At 43.9% G+C, this 16,815-nt stretch overlaps 1 long non-coding RNA gene across 2 annotated transcripts; it reads right to left on the minus strand.

The window, feature by feature from the left end:
• Nucleotides 1-1,217: 1,217 nt before the first annotated feature.
• Nucleotides 1,218-16,301, minus strand: LOC116882315. Of its 2 annotated transcripts, none has more exons than XR_004385620.1 (3): nucleotides 16,042-16,301; nucleotides 3,579-3,647; nucleotides 1,218-1,438 (listed from the first exon to the last, which is right to left on the minus strand). It is a non-coding gene; the product is annotated as an uncharacterized LOC116882315 (long non-coding RNA). The 2 variants fall into 2 exon arrangements; XR_004385621.1 differs by lacking the exon at nucleotides 16,042-16,301 and adding an exon at nucleotides 11,455-11,478.
• Between the last annotated feature and the right edge of the window lie 514 nt (nucleotides 16,302-16,815).

Below are 16,815 nucleotides of genomic sequence, written 5' to 3' on the forward strand. Positions count from 1 at the left end.
TCAAGGCCATGTCCTTGGAGCAGCCTCTCAGAATGGGAAAGGCAAGTGAACCCACATTCCAAGGACAGGAAAGGACGTGAGAGAGACTCCAGGTGGTGGATCCAGCCCAGGAGTCAATTGGCAGTCATGTCCTTTCAATGACCTTGCTCAGTAGAGATAAGAAAAATACCATGTGTTCTATTCCCTGAGTTGCAGTACCTAAAGCTTCTGTGTTCCCTTCTGGCTCAGTGAGATGGGAGGATGTGAGGCAGGTGAGGGAGGAGAAGACAAGTCCCCCATCTCACTGAGAGTTTCTGCTCTGTCCAGCAGGTTGAGAGCTAGGAAGCAAAGCATTCCTTCAATGGATCACTATCTAAAGATGAAAAAGCCATATCTCATAAACTATATTATCTAACTTCAGGCCACTAGGTTTATTTCCTTTACATTATTCCCAAGCCTTTTGTAAAATCTTGTTAACTGTATACATTACTTGTGTGTATGTGTGTGGGGGGGGCATACATTGGAATACTATTAGTGTAAATTTGACATTACATATTACCATTAAGGCTGGACCTGCTCTTTGACCCAAGAGTTTCTAAAAAGTTATCTTACAGATTTCACCTATGTGCAAAGAAGTTATTCATTGTTTTTTTATTGAAGCATTTCGGGAGTAAAGTAAAGATAAGTAGCAACCCAAATGGCTACCAGTAGGAAAGTGGCTAAATAAATTAAGGTGTAACCATACAGTGGGTCATTATGGAGCCATCAGAAAAAAATAGGGAATTCTGTGCTGGAGAATTTCCAAGAGAGCAAGGGAGATGGCCACTTGTAGAAGCCTATGCAGTGTGTTACCGTGTCTAGAGGGGAAAAGGGGGAGTCATGTCAGTATTTGTCTAAGAATATCTCTGAGAGGTTATGAAGAAATCAATTACCCTGGTCCTCTCAGGGTAACTGAGCTGGGCTGGTAGGTCCCTGGGGACATAGACCAAGGGAAAGATTTTTTGGACTTCCCATCTAGAATCTGTTCAGGAAAATTCGAGTTGAAAGTAAAGAAACAACATGTTTTGATCTTACACCAGAAGTGTCACAACTCCTCATCAACTAGAACAGTCAAGGGCAGAAGCATGTCCTTGGATCCAGTGTGAGAAAGACATGGTGAGAGGAGTGCAGAAGGGTAGAAGCTTCCCCCACCCCCACATGCAGAGTCCCTTTCAGGTACCAGTGTACGTAAATCCAGGTTTCCTTTCTACTAAGGAAGGTGGCGTTTTCTTTCATAGACAACGAGATTCTGTTTTCACACAGTTTCTTCGGCTTGGCTGAAGCTCAGGAAAGTAAACAGCAAGAACAGGTGAACCGTAAAATTAAGCCTACATCATCGGGGTATTAATGAAGGCCATTAAATCTGTCATTTGGGATCCAAATATTGGAGTAGGACTCTGACGATCCTGTAAAGTGGCACCTAAAGTAGAATAATTTGGAATCGTAATACAGCAAACAGCATGATGGAAACATTGGAAAAATGACTCAAGCTTTCCGATTGGTATTTACATTAGCACATCCCCATCCTTAATGACATACAGGGAAATAGCACTACAGATGCTTCATGGACCAGGGCGCAGGGTATCTGGAGGAAAAGCAGATGGCCTATGTGGATCCGAGAACATTTTAATATTCAGCAAATAAACCACGATTAAGTGGGCATGGCGGAGGCATCACCTGTGGAAAGTAGACATTTCCGATGCTTGTCCTCTACGTCCCTCAGGAATTCATGCAAGTGGGGCGGACTGCAGGCAGGAGTGGGGGGATGGGACACAGCTAAGAGGCCAGACAGGAGTGGGAACTCACAGGGTGATGCAGACAGTGTCAGCATGGACCGGGGCTGCCCAGCCCACGTCGTGTCCCAGCAGGTAGGGAAGACCCTCGCTCACACTCCCCCCCCCGTCATTCATGGGACTGGGTGTGGAAGGAGGCTGGGTGCTGGGAAAAACAAAAGCAGAGATGAAAGCTACACTGATCTATGTTAGAAACATCATGGAGACACGTGGAAAAAAGGAGACTGGGGACAAGGCAGAGAGAAGGAGAAGGCAAGGTGGGTGAGAGCCTGGTGAGGCAGGAGGAGATGAGGGTGACTCTGTTCCTTTCAGAACCAATGATGTCGACAGGCGATGGCAGGAAATCTTGGCGAATTTGTGGCGCAAGGCCCTTGCCCCACTCCTCCGCAGCCTCATAAAAAAATAAAAAGGAAAACTCCGACTGAAGATATGTATGACTCTGCAGTGCTTTACAGAGTGAGATTTACAGATTTTTCTCTGTGTGGTGCCACGCTGACAAGTATTTTGAGTTGGAAGCAAGAAAGCATGGTGTTTAGGGGGTTTGGATTATTAAAATCGGGACCATGAGCCCAGCACATCTCTTTGGTATATTTGATGCTTGAGGACAAAGACACCAGTGCCTGCTTACTAATTGTGGTCAGGGGCCTTCGAGACCTTTGGGTTGCTGGGTTTTTGTTACCTATTTTATGAAGGAGGCCACATGGACATCACTTTCCATAGTGGAGTCAAGTCCTACTCAGGGAATGATGTTGGAAAGTGAGTGCAGAAAGCAAAAGCGAAGAGTAGCCAAAATTTCCATAAAAAAACCATTAAAAAAATACACTGTGATTTGGCGCTCAGGAACAGTCCTCCTCCGCTGTCCACTCAGGACCCGCTCGGTTGGGGGTTTTTCAGTCCTGAGTGCACAGGTCCTTGTCAGCCACCAAATGGCGCCAACCACCCCCAGGCCGTGGCGTAGGACAAAATACAGTCTCCGCCTTCAGGAGAATTATGTTCTAGCTGTGGAGGCAGAAAATACTTCCATGAGCAAGCAAATCAAATTGCATCCGGTAGTTTTATATGCTGTGGAGACAAAGCAGGCAAAGGGTAGAGGCAGCACCAAGACAAGAGTTATAATTTTCTGGAGAGCGATCGGGGAAGTCCTCACTGAGAAGGGGGTTGAAAGAAAGACTAGGTAGAAGGCAGGGACAGGAGATGGCAGCTCTCTGGGGAAGGGTATTTCAGACAAAGCAGCTGTGCGTACAAAGGCCAGGTCAGAGAGCATGCTTAGCAGGCTCGAGACACAGAGAGGAGGCCAGAAGTGCTGGTGGCTGGCAGGGGGCAAGGAAGGGCAGGGCTGGTGAATATGAGCTGGGACCCAGATCCCTGAGACCCAGGATGTCAGTGCAAAAGATTGGCTCTTACTCTGAGTGAGTTAGGAGGAGGCTGGAAAGTTCTGAACAGAAGAGTAACATGAGGGGAACCAGATTTCTAAAGATTCACTCCAGTTCCTTCGTGGAATAAGGAGCAGTGGCAGGGGAGGAAAGTGTTGCAATACTCCAGGTGAGGGATGGAGGTGGATTGGACCACAGCAGTGTTGGCCATACTGGTGGCAAGTGGCTGGACTCCGTGGTCACAAGTCAGAGGAGCTAGCTGACAGAGGACTTCACAGTGGAAGGATCAAGTTGTCACCCCTGGACCTAGTGATTGGTCTTCTGCCATGAGAAGTGGGAAAACCATCACAGGACATTGTGTCCTTCCTGGAGTGATTCAGGAGGCTGTACTTACCAAGTACTAGTACATGTATTTCTGTCAAGAACTTGATCTTGTTTCTGATCAAATGTGCACAGCTAACATCTGGTTTACAGGAGATGTAGGTGGCAAAAAGACAAAATCAAAAAGGGGGACAGTCTGGGGGACAACTGACAGAATTTCTCCAATGAGATGGTGAAATTTTTTTAATTAAAAATTAAAGGATGGGGACTGGTTCATGAAGGTTTTCTGCATCTAGCCCTGTGTTTGCACTCAGCATTGACCCCACCTTCTGGAATCCATTTCCCCTGAGTTCCCCTCCCCTCCCCATACCTCCCCTCTCTCAGCCTTCCTTACCCCTTGCCCCAGGTTCCTACTCTTTCAATTCATTTTCTATTTTTAGTTATTTTCCTTCAAAATTATGCTATGAGTTTATAGAAGAGATTTTTCACTAGACATTTCTAAGAATCTCAATTCTAATTTTCTACCACTCCTGCTATATAACTGTCTATTGCTGGTAGGGGTTTAGACAATAGGTCTGAATTCTGAATATGTCTGAATATATCTAAATTCTATTTAAACATGTCTTTCCTCTGAGAGAAGATTTGTGGAGATTTTCTGTCCTCTAGTTTTCTCAAAGATGGTTTCCATGGGTATTTTTTCCATTCACTACACAGATTGGTCCGTGACTAGTTGGCTTGATCTGCCATAACAAAAATGCCAGAGATTGGACTATTTAAACAGCAGAACCGAAATCTATTTTCTCACAGTTCTGGAGGTTGGAAGTCTGAAATCAGGGTATCACCATGGTCATATTCTAGTGAGAGCTCTCTTCCTGGCTTATAGACCCTGCTTCTCGCTATGTGCTCACAGGGCAGAGAGAAAGAGAGCAAGCTTTCTGATATCTCTTCTGTAAAGGTATCAATTCCATCACGAAGGCCTTATCCTCATGACCTCATCTAAATCTAATTACTTCCCAAAGCTCCATCTTCCAAATGCCACTACACTGGGGGCTAGGGCTTCAACAAATGAATTTTGAGTAGACACAATTCAGGATGGGCACTCTTTTGGTTTTCAGTAAAAATTCAAAAGGTGCTTAAGAAACTATCACTGCATCATGATCCCAGCACCTGAAATCTGAGAGAATTTTCTGCTGGGTTGTGTGTGGGTATAAGAGAAAAAAAAAAAGTCAAAGATGAATCTACAAGGTTCAGTCTGAGCAAAGAAAGATGGAAGTTTCCATTTACTGAGGTGGAAGGAAAACCGGGACTCCGATTTTTACTTGTTGAGTTTGAGATGCTTATGAGGCATCCATGAACAGATGTAGAATAAGCAGGTAGACAATGAGTCTGAAGGTCAGGAAGATCCAGGCCGGATACAAATTTTAAGGTAGCCATGCTGTGTTTAGAGCCCTGAGACTAGAGAATACCAAGTAGGTTAATGCAGAGAGAGGAGAGAAGAGGTCCCAGGATTGGACTCTGGCCAATCCAATGCTTAACAGTCAGAGTGGTGAGGATTAATCAACTAAGATTAAGAAGCCACAGCTAATAAGGTCTGGAGGGGATCAAAAGAGCATGTCTTCCTGGTGCCAAGGCAAGTCAGTGTTTCCCTAACAAGAGAAAAAGAACCCAGCTCCAGGGCTCAGGCAGTGGTCACAGTCCTGAATATGGAAAACTTCAGTTGAGTCCACAAGATGCCTTTCTTATTCCTCTTAGACTTTATATGCTCCAATGTCTTCATTCAGGAACTATTGACATTCTAAGCTTTGAGTTAGGCACAGGACTACAAAATAAATAACTACGGTGTTTCCCCCTCAGGAGCTGCTCACATTCCAATGGAGGAAAAAGGTAATACAGTAATAATCTCCATGGAAGGCTAGAAGACCCTGCAGAAGTCACGGTCTATATAGAACCAAGTGTGGATGAAGGTCAAGATAGAGTAGGTGCCCTGGCAGAAAGAGTGTGATGAAATGGAGGATTTGGGCTGCAGAATGTCCTACTCCAACTGTGTGGCTTTGGGCAGGTTACAATCTCTGAGCATCTGCTTCCTCATTTGCAAAATGTGCATAATAGCAATAATAATAATTTATACTACAGGATGGATGTGCTAATGAAATGAGATGTTTATTAACTGCCCAGTCCAGAGACTTTGCAGGCTCTCAGCAAATGTCAATTTCCTCCCCATGCTTTTGCCCTTGTACGTGTGAGCTCTTTAATCACAGATAGGAGGTAAATGTCTTCAGGTTAGATAGGAAAATGAAGATAACAGAGGCTCAATTGCAAGCTAAAGGTCATACCTTTGTAAATTGTTGAAGATTTAGGATTAGGAGAAAGTTTCCACAAAATAAGTCACCTATAGTCTTCGCAAATTCAAGGTCATGAAAGACAGAGACTGAGGAATATGTTGAAGGACACTAAGAAGACATGACCACTTAAATACATTATGTGATTCTGGGCAAGACAAATGGAAACATTTTAGTAAGTTGTGTTGATGCTGATAATTATACAATATTATATAAGAGAACATCCTTGTTACTAGGAAATATACATTGAAGAATTTAGGGGTAAAAGACAGCCCCTGTAATTTAATCTCTTGTAGTTCAAAAAAAGAAAGTGCGCATGTGTGTATAGAGCAGAGAAAGAGAATGATAACGCAAGTGTGGAAAATATTAGCAATTGGGCAATCTCAGTGAAGGATATATGGGGATTCCTTGTATAATAACTACAATTCTTCTCTAAGACTGAAATTATTTCAAAACAAAAAAAGGTTTTAAAAAGAAAGCTTCCGTTATGAAAGGCAAAGTCAATGACTTCTATGTCATAATGATTTGGGAAATCCTATAGAGGAAAAAAAATCAAAATTAGCAGCCAGACTTTGGAGTGGAAATATTAAAATGGTCCCAGCCAGAGACCTGGCAAGGTTCAAAGAATTCTGGAAGCCCTAATTAGAAGTGATGGGAACTGAACTAGTAGTATCTTGACACAGGTTCATTAGTGCAGCAATGGTCCTTTTTTTAACATACAGCTCAACACAAGGGCATCATTGTGTGGTTTCCAAGAGGCCCTGGAGGCACCACAGCTTTTGTCAGAACTTTCTGTTTGAAAGCAAAGAAAAGGTAATAGCTTAATTGTAGTACCAGAGCAGCAAATCCACACACATCTTATTCTACCTGCAAGTGGCTGGTTGGGATAATGCCTTCCAGAAAATTATATACTGTGATTACTCTGCCACTTCTTGGAAGCCTTTTATTCACATAAAGAAGAAGTCTGTAAACCCTACCCATGCTATTTTAATTGCAACATTTCAAAATCTAAATGATTCAGCCTGCCTTAATTTAACATGTGCATTCAATTCTCTATTTCTGGGAAAGAATCGTCACATAGAACATGGAAAATGTACATATGTACAAAAAGAAAAAGAGGAAGTAATAATCCTAATATATTATATAAAAATATAAGTATATATATTTATGTATAAATATATTATATAAAATGAATAAACTATAATAAGGCCTTGGGGATCAATTAGTTACCAGAATTAATAAGAGCAGGTACAAATTCACCTACAAAAATCAGTGGAATGTAATACTCCAGGCCCCACATCCCCACCAAAAAAAAGAAAACCTGTTAAAAATTTTAAAAGACATGCTATTCTGATAAATCCAAGGGATGTGTGTTGAAAACTTTCCATTTAAGAAAGTAAATGAATAAATCCCATTGAGAAGTAGTAATAGAAAACAGATTAACTAAGAAAAATCTTCATGAGAAATGTATATGGAATTAACTGAATTAAGAGATATAAAAGAGGGGCGCCTGGGTGGCTCAGTGGATTAAGGCCTCTGCCTTTGACTCAGGTCATGATCCCGGCATCCTGGAATCGAGCCCCACATCGGGCTCTCTGCTCAGCAGGGAGCCTGCTTCCTCCTCTCTCTCTGCCTGCCTCTCTGCCTACTCTCTCTCTGTCAAATAAAAAAAATCTTTAAAAAAAAAAAAAGAGAGATAAAAGATACATTGTATATTGCTATATGGGAAAAGCTAAACCTAAAGATGCCCATTTTTCCCAAATTAATTTATAAGCTTATAGTATTCCAGCTAAAACCCATGTCGGATGTGGGAGGGTTTTGAGGACCCAACAAAATACTCCTCTATTTAATCTTAATATATAAATAGGAAAAGATATCACGCACACTTGAAACTAATATTATGCTGTATGTTAACTGGAATTTAAATTAAAACTTTAAAAAAAAGAGGAGGTCAAAACAAATTCTTTAAAAGGCAGTAACAGAAAATTGGCCTTACATTGTACTATATTACAAAGACCTTATAATATAACTAGTATGACTGGCATAAGCAGAAATTAAGGAAACAAAATAATACAAAATGGATAACAGTGTTTATAAAAATGTGGTATGTTTGATTATAGACAGCATCGTCCACAAGGGGGAAGAGACACTTATTTGATAATGCTGCCAGAAAAACCATTTGTAAATATGGAACAAAAAATTACCTGATAAACTCGGGCCACACTCCAAAATGAACTTCCGTGGGTTTATAGAGTCAAAAAAAATCATACCACAGAAAAATCAGGAAAAAAATAGAAAATAGAAACAAGAAGATGGAAGAACTTTCTAGGCTTAAAGAAAAAGATTAACGAACGTCTAAAGAAAAAAAAATCTAGGTCTGGACCAAGATGGCAGTGTAAGAGTCTCTTGAATTTCCCTCCTCCATGGATCCCTTGAATATCACAACTGTACACAGAGCAGTTCTCTCTGAGGGAAATCCTGAGACTCGCAGAGGGATTCGGATACATCAGGGAACTGAGAAAATATCAGCATCAAGGTGAGTAGGAAAGCCCAAGGCAGGCTCTTGCCACAGACCCCCGACGCAGTGCAGTTGGGAGGGAATAACCCTTCTCCCAGCATCTCCCTGAGGAGGCAGAGGTTTAGATAACACATCTGCTACCCCAACTCCTCAGGATGGCTCGCAAGGATGGGCCCCCAAATCACCTATCTCAGAAAACCACCAGGGCTTATACCAGCGAGTCCCACAAGACTACAGCAAACAAAGAAGCCCATGTTAACTGGCAGATGTACACTCCCTCAGCTTGGCTGACCCCCAGGGCTCTCGGTGCAGAGGGAGCTGATGAAAATGCAAATTATCCAGTGTTTGCCCGGAAGGAATTTAACTGCCTACTTTCTACAAGCTGCTGCCTGAGGCTCCTGCTTCTAATTAACAGCCAAGTGGGTGCTGAAAGCAGTCTGTCCCAGACCCAGAAGAGCCAGGAGGCATGTCCTCCACCTCCCTCTGGCTCACTCCAACAATAAAACCAGGTTGACAGTATCTCCTAGATGGAGTTGGTCCACACATCTAGTGCCCCAACATTGACAGCTGTCCACTGAGGGATGGGCCCCTAAGTCACCTACCTCTCATAGCCTACAGGGCTTGAATTCACCAGTCCCAAAAGGCTAAACGAAACAAAGAAGCAGTTTTCAAACAGGGGCAGGAGGATGTCGTATGTCTCTACGCTTGGCCTCAGGGCAGAGGGCGGGAGGGAAAATGCCCATCTCCCAGGTTCTGCCTGGAAAGGACTTAGCGACCTATGTTCCCAGTGTAGTCTGATGGTCACGTCGTCGCTAATCAGCCTGCATCTAGTTGGTAACAGCCATTCTCCCCTTTGGTATGCTGACAGTCTTGGCACACCCTCGACTTCTGAGAACCACTAAGAAAAAGGGACAGAGGCCCGCATGATCATACGGGCTTGAGAGTAGACCAGGAGCTCAGATGACGTCTGCTGACTTCCAGAAGCCATCACAGAAGCCAGGGAGGGGTGTCACTGAACACTGGCAACATTGTATGTCAGACACCACAGTACCTTGGGAGGATGTGGATTTTAAAAATAGGGCCAGTGTCCACTCCCTGAGGTGTCGGGGGCATCCAGGAGGTCCCTCTGGGTGACCTTGGCTGTGCCAGGCACTGACCAGCAGCCAGAGTCTCTGTTTTATCAGAGAAAGTGAGGAAGTTGTCAGCATAAAAACCATAGTCTTTGTGAAAGAGGCACGCCCTTCCATTTCTACCTCCTAGCAATGGTGGCAGGCAAGCCCGTCATACAGTTGATTCAACAGAGATTGCTCTCTGTCCAAATTCTGTTGGGTCTTGGGTCTCTGAATGAGGAGTAGTAAACAGTCAGATCTGACTCTCCAACAAGGGTTCCAATATCCAAGCACCAAATACGGGCTGAGATCAGATGTTGGGGGACTTGGTGGTCTATGGATACTTCAGCTTTCGTGGATAAGCAAGGGGGCAAGGAGTGGGGTATCATGAGCTCTGGGGATAACATCTACCATTTCTCTGAAGATGCCATCTGAATCCCACAACCGTAAGGGAAGGGAAATAGTTAAAGAAATCTAAGTAAGAACTTCCTAGGGGCGTGTGGAGACTGAGGCACAGAAGGCACAGGTAGCGTATGAACCACATTTTCTAAGCTTCTGTATTGACGCTTTGACATTGGGGCTTTCCTGACAGGGAAAGGGCTGCCCCTATCAGGGCTAGCTAATTCCTAGAGCTCCCAACCTCTCCTTACTTCCCACCTACTTTATCAGGCTCTTACACATCAGGACACTGCTCTCCATCCTAATCACCAGGGACAGCCGTTATAGAACTAGGCGTGGCCCCTACACCCTGAGTCTGCTGAAATTATGCAAACCAGCCAGTGCTAAACTGGCTTAGCCTTTTTACCCTGATTTGCACAGTGTTCCTTCCCACAAAGGCTGCAATAAATTTTCCTTCCCCTAGGTCTCTTGCTCTCTCTGCCTGACCAAGGTGTGTGACCCTGCATGGCATGACATCCCCCTTCCTCTTAAAAACTACAAGAAATAAACCGTCTTTTCAATGCCAATTGTCTTCTGTTGTCCTTGCCATAACCAGAACAAAAAATCAAATTTACATTTTAAGACAGTAGCTGATGGGCTGATTGTCAGCCTTGAGGCTAACAAATTTTAAGTTATATTTCAATGCTTTGAAAAGGCCACTGTGTCTAACTGGCCTGACACGAGGACAAAGACAAGTTCACAAATGCAGAATTGAATGGATCCCTGCCCAGTGCTTCCAGTGCCTTGTGGGTTGGCTCTGGAAGGATCCGTGTCTTGGACAGGGCACGTGGGTATAAACCCATTACCTGGCCAGACCAAAGGACTACCAAACACACACAGAATCATAAGTTAAATGCAATGGTTATTTTAAGTCACTGCAATGGGAAAAGCTGAGATACTGCCAGTCACCCCTGAGTTTAGCACTCCCTCCACCTGGAGATGGTGGGTTCCACTCAGACCTGCACACCCTTTCCTGCCCTAGAGACCTGGGTGAACACCATGGAGACCACAGATTTGTGCAAACAGGGCCACTGATGGCTGGGGGTGCATATGAAGGTATACTTGGGTAGGCTCAGGGAAGAAGCCGTGTCCAACCCTAGGAGGCTCCTGCCTCACCAGGTCACCACTCTGCACCTCAGACTAGGAAGACTAGTCCTTCAACTTTCCTTCTCTAGGCACACAGGGAAGGACTAAAATACAGTCATCGTGGCACTGCTATTTAAAGCTATTTAAAGCTTTATGGGGACGCGTGGGTGGCTTCATCGGTTGGGTATCTGACTCTTATTTTTTTTGTTCAGATCATGATCTCAGGGTTCTGGGATGGAGCCCTGGAGGGCTCCATGCTCAGCTTGGCTGGAAAATTTTTCAGATTCTCTCTCTCCCTCTCCCTCTGTCCCTCTCCTGGCTTGTGCCTTCCCCCACCTTCCCCCCAAGTAAATAAATAAAATCTAAAAAGAAAAATAAAATAAAGCTTCATTGGAGATCATAGCCTATACACAAGACCAAAATGAGGCCTCTTATCATTTTCCCCTAAATTTAACTTACCCAGTGGATGCTGGAGCCTTCACCACACATGGGCACATTCTGCTCGGGTTCATTGACCACAGCTAGCTGACACACACACAGCTTGAGGCCAAGGCTGGGGCTGGAGCCCGAGCTTATACATCACGCCGTGAACCACAAAACGAGGTAGCCCACCCCAACGACCCAGAAACATAAGGGGACTGGGAGAGGAAAGAAAAACACCTAAATATCAAACCCTCTCTGGGGAAGAGACCAGAGGCAGAAGAGACGAAGTAGGAAATGCAGAGTGGCTGGTGGCCCAGAGTAATTGCTACACAGGAGGCCTCTAAAGTGGTCTGCAACCCGGGCATTGAGAAAAAAGTGGTTTAAGTATCAGCCAGTGTGGCTTTATAGTAAAGATCCTCCATGCCCCAGTTGGGCAAATGCCGCTTCTACAGATGGGGTATCTCAGTTAGTAAAGTCTTGGCACCGGATCTCACCAATGAGGCATGCCCCCACCAAAACACCGTCCAGTAAACGACAATCTCCCCCTGGACTTGGGACGCTTATCTGGGACGCAGCTGACTGGTAGAGTTGGCTCACACTTCAGTCTCTCTTCACTGCAGTCCCTCACTCCACGTTCCATCTTCCAATTACCGCATTGCTCTCACCCTTTTTGCTTAGTGCTCTCTGACTCCCGCTGTGTACTCTGGTTTGCATTTGCCTCACTGCCCCACTTTGGACCACATTAAACAGGATTCCTGCCCTGTCTGAACCCTTGACCCACCCCCTACTTTGGCCAATCCTAGCCGCCAAGACTAGGTCCTGACTGGGTCATCCAGTCCTCCCAAGGGGCAAGGACCCAGCCAACTAGGATGGCCACATACCCAGCAATAAAAAAACATGTTTTTGACCCAGTTAATAAAAGCAAGACACAACTTATATTTGCAAATATGTGACACTACACTAAGGGGAAGTGACAGTTTTTAATTCAATGTAATTCTATTATCATGGTTACATTATTATTGTTCTAAAATCTATTCTTAGTTCAAACTTTGCTTTATGTGACTTTTACCCTCAACATTGGGGCCAATCATCATTGTTAATTATACCAAAATATTTGTATATATTATTTAGTAGCTACTTTGTTTCTGGATCAAGACTAGTAAAGAGGAACCAAGTCATTTAGATTCTTCTGACTAGAGAAGAAAAAATGTAATGATCATTTTCACATCAATTTATTTTATAAAATTGAAAGAGAAAGAAAGGACAGTAATTGCCATTCTAACTGAGCAGATTGAAAACTTTTATTGTCTTATTCAACTTTATAAAAATGGATGAAATTAATTTTTTTTTTTTTTAGAGTACCAAAGAATGTAAAAGAAAAAGGAAAGCATCTACTCTGGGCTGAAAAACCTGAAGGGTAATTTTACAGGATAGGAAGTGCTCAGAGAATGAGCAGAAACTTTCATGACTGTATGAAAAGTGTACGATTTGCCCAAGATTACAGGAATAAAAGCAATGGGACTGAGCCCTTGGCCTCTGATGCCGGGACTCTTGCCACCCTCATCCCACTGGGAAACTGGTTGGAAGATATGATAGATAAGCCAGAGAAGAAGAAATTGTGACTTTTAATTTACCAACAGTTCAAGGTAGTCCAGGAATAATGTTGCTGAACTAAAAGAAATCCCGTTTAAATGTCATTAATGGAAATATGGCATCTACCCAATGCCCACCAGGATAATGGAAGTACTCTCCCATTCTGAGAGTCTCTAATTCTCTCAAACTTTGAGCCTCTCCCTGAAAAGTTTCCAGGATGAATTAACTTAAATGCTGAACTACAGCAAAAGATATTAGGTGGTACTAAGTTTCTACAGACTAACTCTTAATTAGGTTTATGAGAAATTATGATAAGTGTCAGAGAATTGGGAGCCTAAAATATGCTAAATTTATGCAATAACGAACAATTTCAATAGAAAAACTAATGATCAGGGATTTTTTCCTTAAATCCAAAAGAGAAATTAAGATAAGATTTAGAGTACATCATGTTGAGAAACTTTCATCTATGGGGGGAAAAATCCAACATCAATGTCTGTTTAAAGTGCTTCTCCTACATGGACCTTGCTCGTAGTACATGTTCAAGGACTACCTCTTGATTGATTTGGTGCCTTCAGCATAGGTCTCCCCAGAAGCATCTCTATGCGAAGCTCTGGTTCTTTACCCATCGGGGGAGAAAAACAAAACAAACAAACTCCTCTAGCCTTAAAGTTGCTCAGTTTAGGTAGAAGGGGAATAGGGCTTGGGAATTGTGTATATAGACCACAGATTTATGTACATGAAATTACCTGGCCCTTAAAAGATACTTAAAATTGTTCCCTTTCTTTTTATTAGGTGTTTTCAGGACCTTCTCATAGATCAGAAAATAAAATATCTAGTATTAGGTATAAGCTTATGTTTATACAACCGTTAGTTTTTTTAACTGACATATAATTGACAGACACAACATAACGATTCAATAAACCGTTAGTATTTAAATAAATACAATGACTGTGCTATGAAACATTCTTTCGGTTCCTGGCAACCTCCTAAAATCTACTCTTCTAAACGGCTGAATGTAAACCCAGGTGGTTAAACCTCAGGTTAGCTTGTTCTCTTCTGACATCTAGTGTTTCTGATTCATTATTGCAAAATAACCTCTGTTCATTTTTAACTACTACTAAAATTAAAATGCTACATGGAATGAAAACTTCATTCATTTTAGAAGGAAATTTGTTAAGTGGGGTAAAACTACAAGATAAACAATGACAAAGCTTCTGTTTCTAAGGAGCAAAAGACTCTTCTCTTAGCTCTTCCCACGTGAGACAAGTGCTGTGTTTTCTCGCTAGTCTGACAGGTTAAGACAGAGAAACCCAGCCTGGTCCCAGGGCTGTCCATGACTGCAGAGAAGGCAGGGGAAAAGAGAGAGGGGCACCGTTTGCCATGTACTGGGCTCAAATACTTTAGTGGGAGTTATCATTGTGTTCTGAGAAGCCACAGGACCATGCTAACCTCAGAAATGCAACCTGATGAAGTACAAGCACTTGCGTTCTCTGCAGTGTGGAGATGAAGACAGCCCAGCATCCCTTCAGAGAATGTCTTGTGTCAGGCCACGAGTTACTTGCGAGCGCTCAAAAAATATCTGGCTGAATAGAAATGAGTGATGGCCTGTTCTTTTGAGGCCAGCATTCCCATTCCATTTGAAATGTTTCACATGGGTAAGAGGATGGGAAATGCTGGAGGTAAAAACTTTGGGAGTTGTTCCCTCAAAACCCTTAGACGCTGACGTCAGCTGTAATCAGGAGAAGGATCCTCATTAGCCATCTCTAATGCACAGAAAGCAAGCCACATTTACCCAATCCTTCCTCCTTTAGTTCTTTCTTCCTCTTTGTTCTCCCCATCCACATGTTGCCTTGCTCACCCTTTGTCTTTCAGCCTCTGCTTCTCTCCTGCCAACAGAGAAGGCTTGATACTCAGTGTGGCTCACAGAGCAGTGGAGTCAGCATCACCTGGGAGCTGGTCAGAAGTGCAGATCCTCAGGCCCAACCCCTGACCTGCTGACTCAGAATCTGCATTTTAACGAGATCCCCAGGTGATCCCCCATGCACATAGGCTTGAAAAGCACTGCTCTAAACTAGAAGCAGTAGCAAAGAAGGTCCGGCCAACACACCAGCTCTCACAACAGGGCTAGATGACTGCGGCCATGATCTGGCTCAATGCAAGGGTCCTGGGTCCGTGAGAGGGGTCTTCCATGAGCCTGGTATGGGATGTAGCATCTATACTTCGGATCCTACTGCTTCTTTAGTGTCTCTTTGTGCAGTATCGTCACTGGGCCCCTTGGGAGCTAGGGCAGTATCACCCTTAGACACAAGTAAGCCAAGCCCCTGCTCCAGACTTTGCCTGGTAGGGCTCCCACTTTGGAGTACCTTCCTCAAAGTTGTCCAAACCCCTTTTCAGTGCCTGGGACTGACAGGTCAGGGCAAAGTGCTGTCTAGGCTATGGACTCCACACCTGGACCTGGTCTTGTGTAGGTCCTTGTCTTGGGAAGCACATGTCCCAACTTCTCCTAAGTGCCTCCACAGTGGTGATGAGCCAGGCATGGCCAAGTCATGGGGTTAGGGCCCTCTGAGGCTAGGCAGACCTGCTTGGGCCCTTATTCCTATTTCTCCCCTTCAAAGTCCTGTCCAACACTACTGCATCTGTGGGTCAACAAGATGTCCTGCCTCTATAGCCTATGCGATTGCACCAGGTCCTGTGGCCAGACTCCAGTTCTAGGAGGGTATTTCTGTAAGCACAGTATTTCTTCCACAGGATTGCAGGTTGGGTGGCCAGAATGGCCTTGACATACCGATTTTAAGGGACTCTCATGATGGGCACAGGACAAGATCAAGGATGTGGGTTACTGGAGATCCAAGACCAACCCTTGGACTAGAGCTGCATGTGTGGGCCTGTGTATTGGCCATTATGCATCCAACTTCCAACTACAGTGTCACTTCTGGTCTGTAGAATGCAAAAGTAGTGAGGTGGCAACACCCATCTTTTAGCCTTCAGGCCTCCAGTCACCAGCACCTGAGGTGGTCAATCCACTCTTACCAGTGGCTGCACATGATGGTCAGGCAGCCCTCCGGGGGCAGCTGGCTATCTCCTCCTATGGCTTCCCTGTAGCTTAGTAACATCAACAGGCATCTTTAATCCATCCTCTCTTGCCTCCGTTGACGGAGCAACAGCAAGCTGCCCTGGGTCAGCCTGAAGTCAAGATAGACAAGAAAGGGACACTTGTCACCAGGATGGGACTGCTGGTGCCATAGGAAAAGCAGGAGTACTGCCAACTTCGAAAGCAATTCCATTCTTGGAATAACGTGTCTAGTGTAAAGACATAAAAAAAAATTATATACATGGTTGGAAAAATGGAAAACGTCATTTAAGTATGAAAGAAACCACAGCTTCTATTTTCTCTGATTTGTGGTCATCATGATCGAAGAAGCACAAGTGAGAAACTTTGGGAGCAATTAGAGGCTGGTCTTCATGGCAGAAGCATGGACGCTATGGCATCATGAGTCATGGTGAAGTCAGGATTAAGGGTTAACAGGGAACTTCTGCGATCAGGAAATTTATATTTCAACTCAAGTGGGTTGGGAAGAGCCCTGCCAGTGTGTCACATCACTACCTTTTTCTAGAGGTGAGAGCCATGAACTTAGCTAGCAATAACACATTGGACAAGATTTTACAGCATCTTTTTGCTCGTGGATAGAAACTAAATCTGCCACACTTCCCTTCAAGTTCTGTGAGCTGATTAAACATGTTAATACCTTTCAATTTCTATGTTCTGTTTGGATTTATTTGCCCAAAGTTTATGGTTTGCTTTGG

This window comes from Lontra canadensis, unplaced genomic scaffold (genome assembly GCF_010015895.1).
Source record: "Lontra canadensis isolate GAN:19392208 unplaced genomic scaffold, GSC_riverotter_1.0 scaffold83, whole genome shotgun sequence".
Lineage (NCBI taxonomy): Eukaryota > Metazoa > Chordata > Mammalia > Carnivora > Mustelidae > Lontra > Lontra canadensis.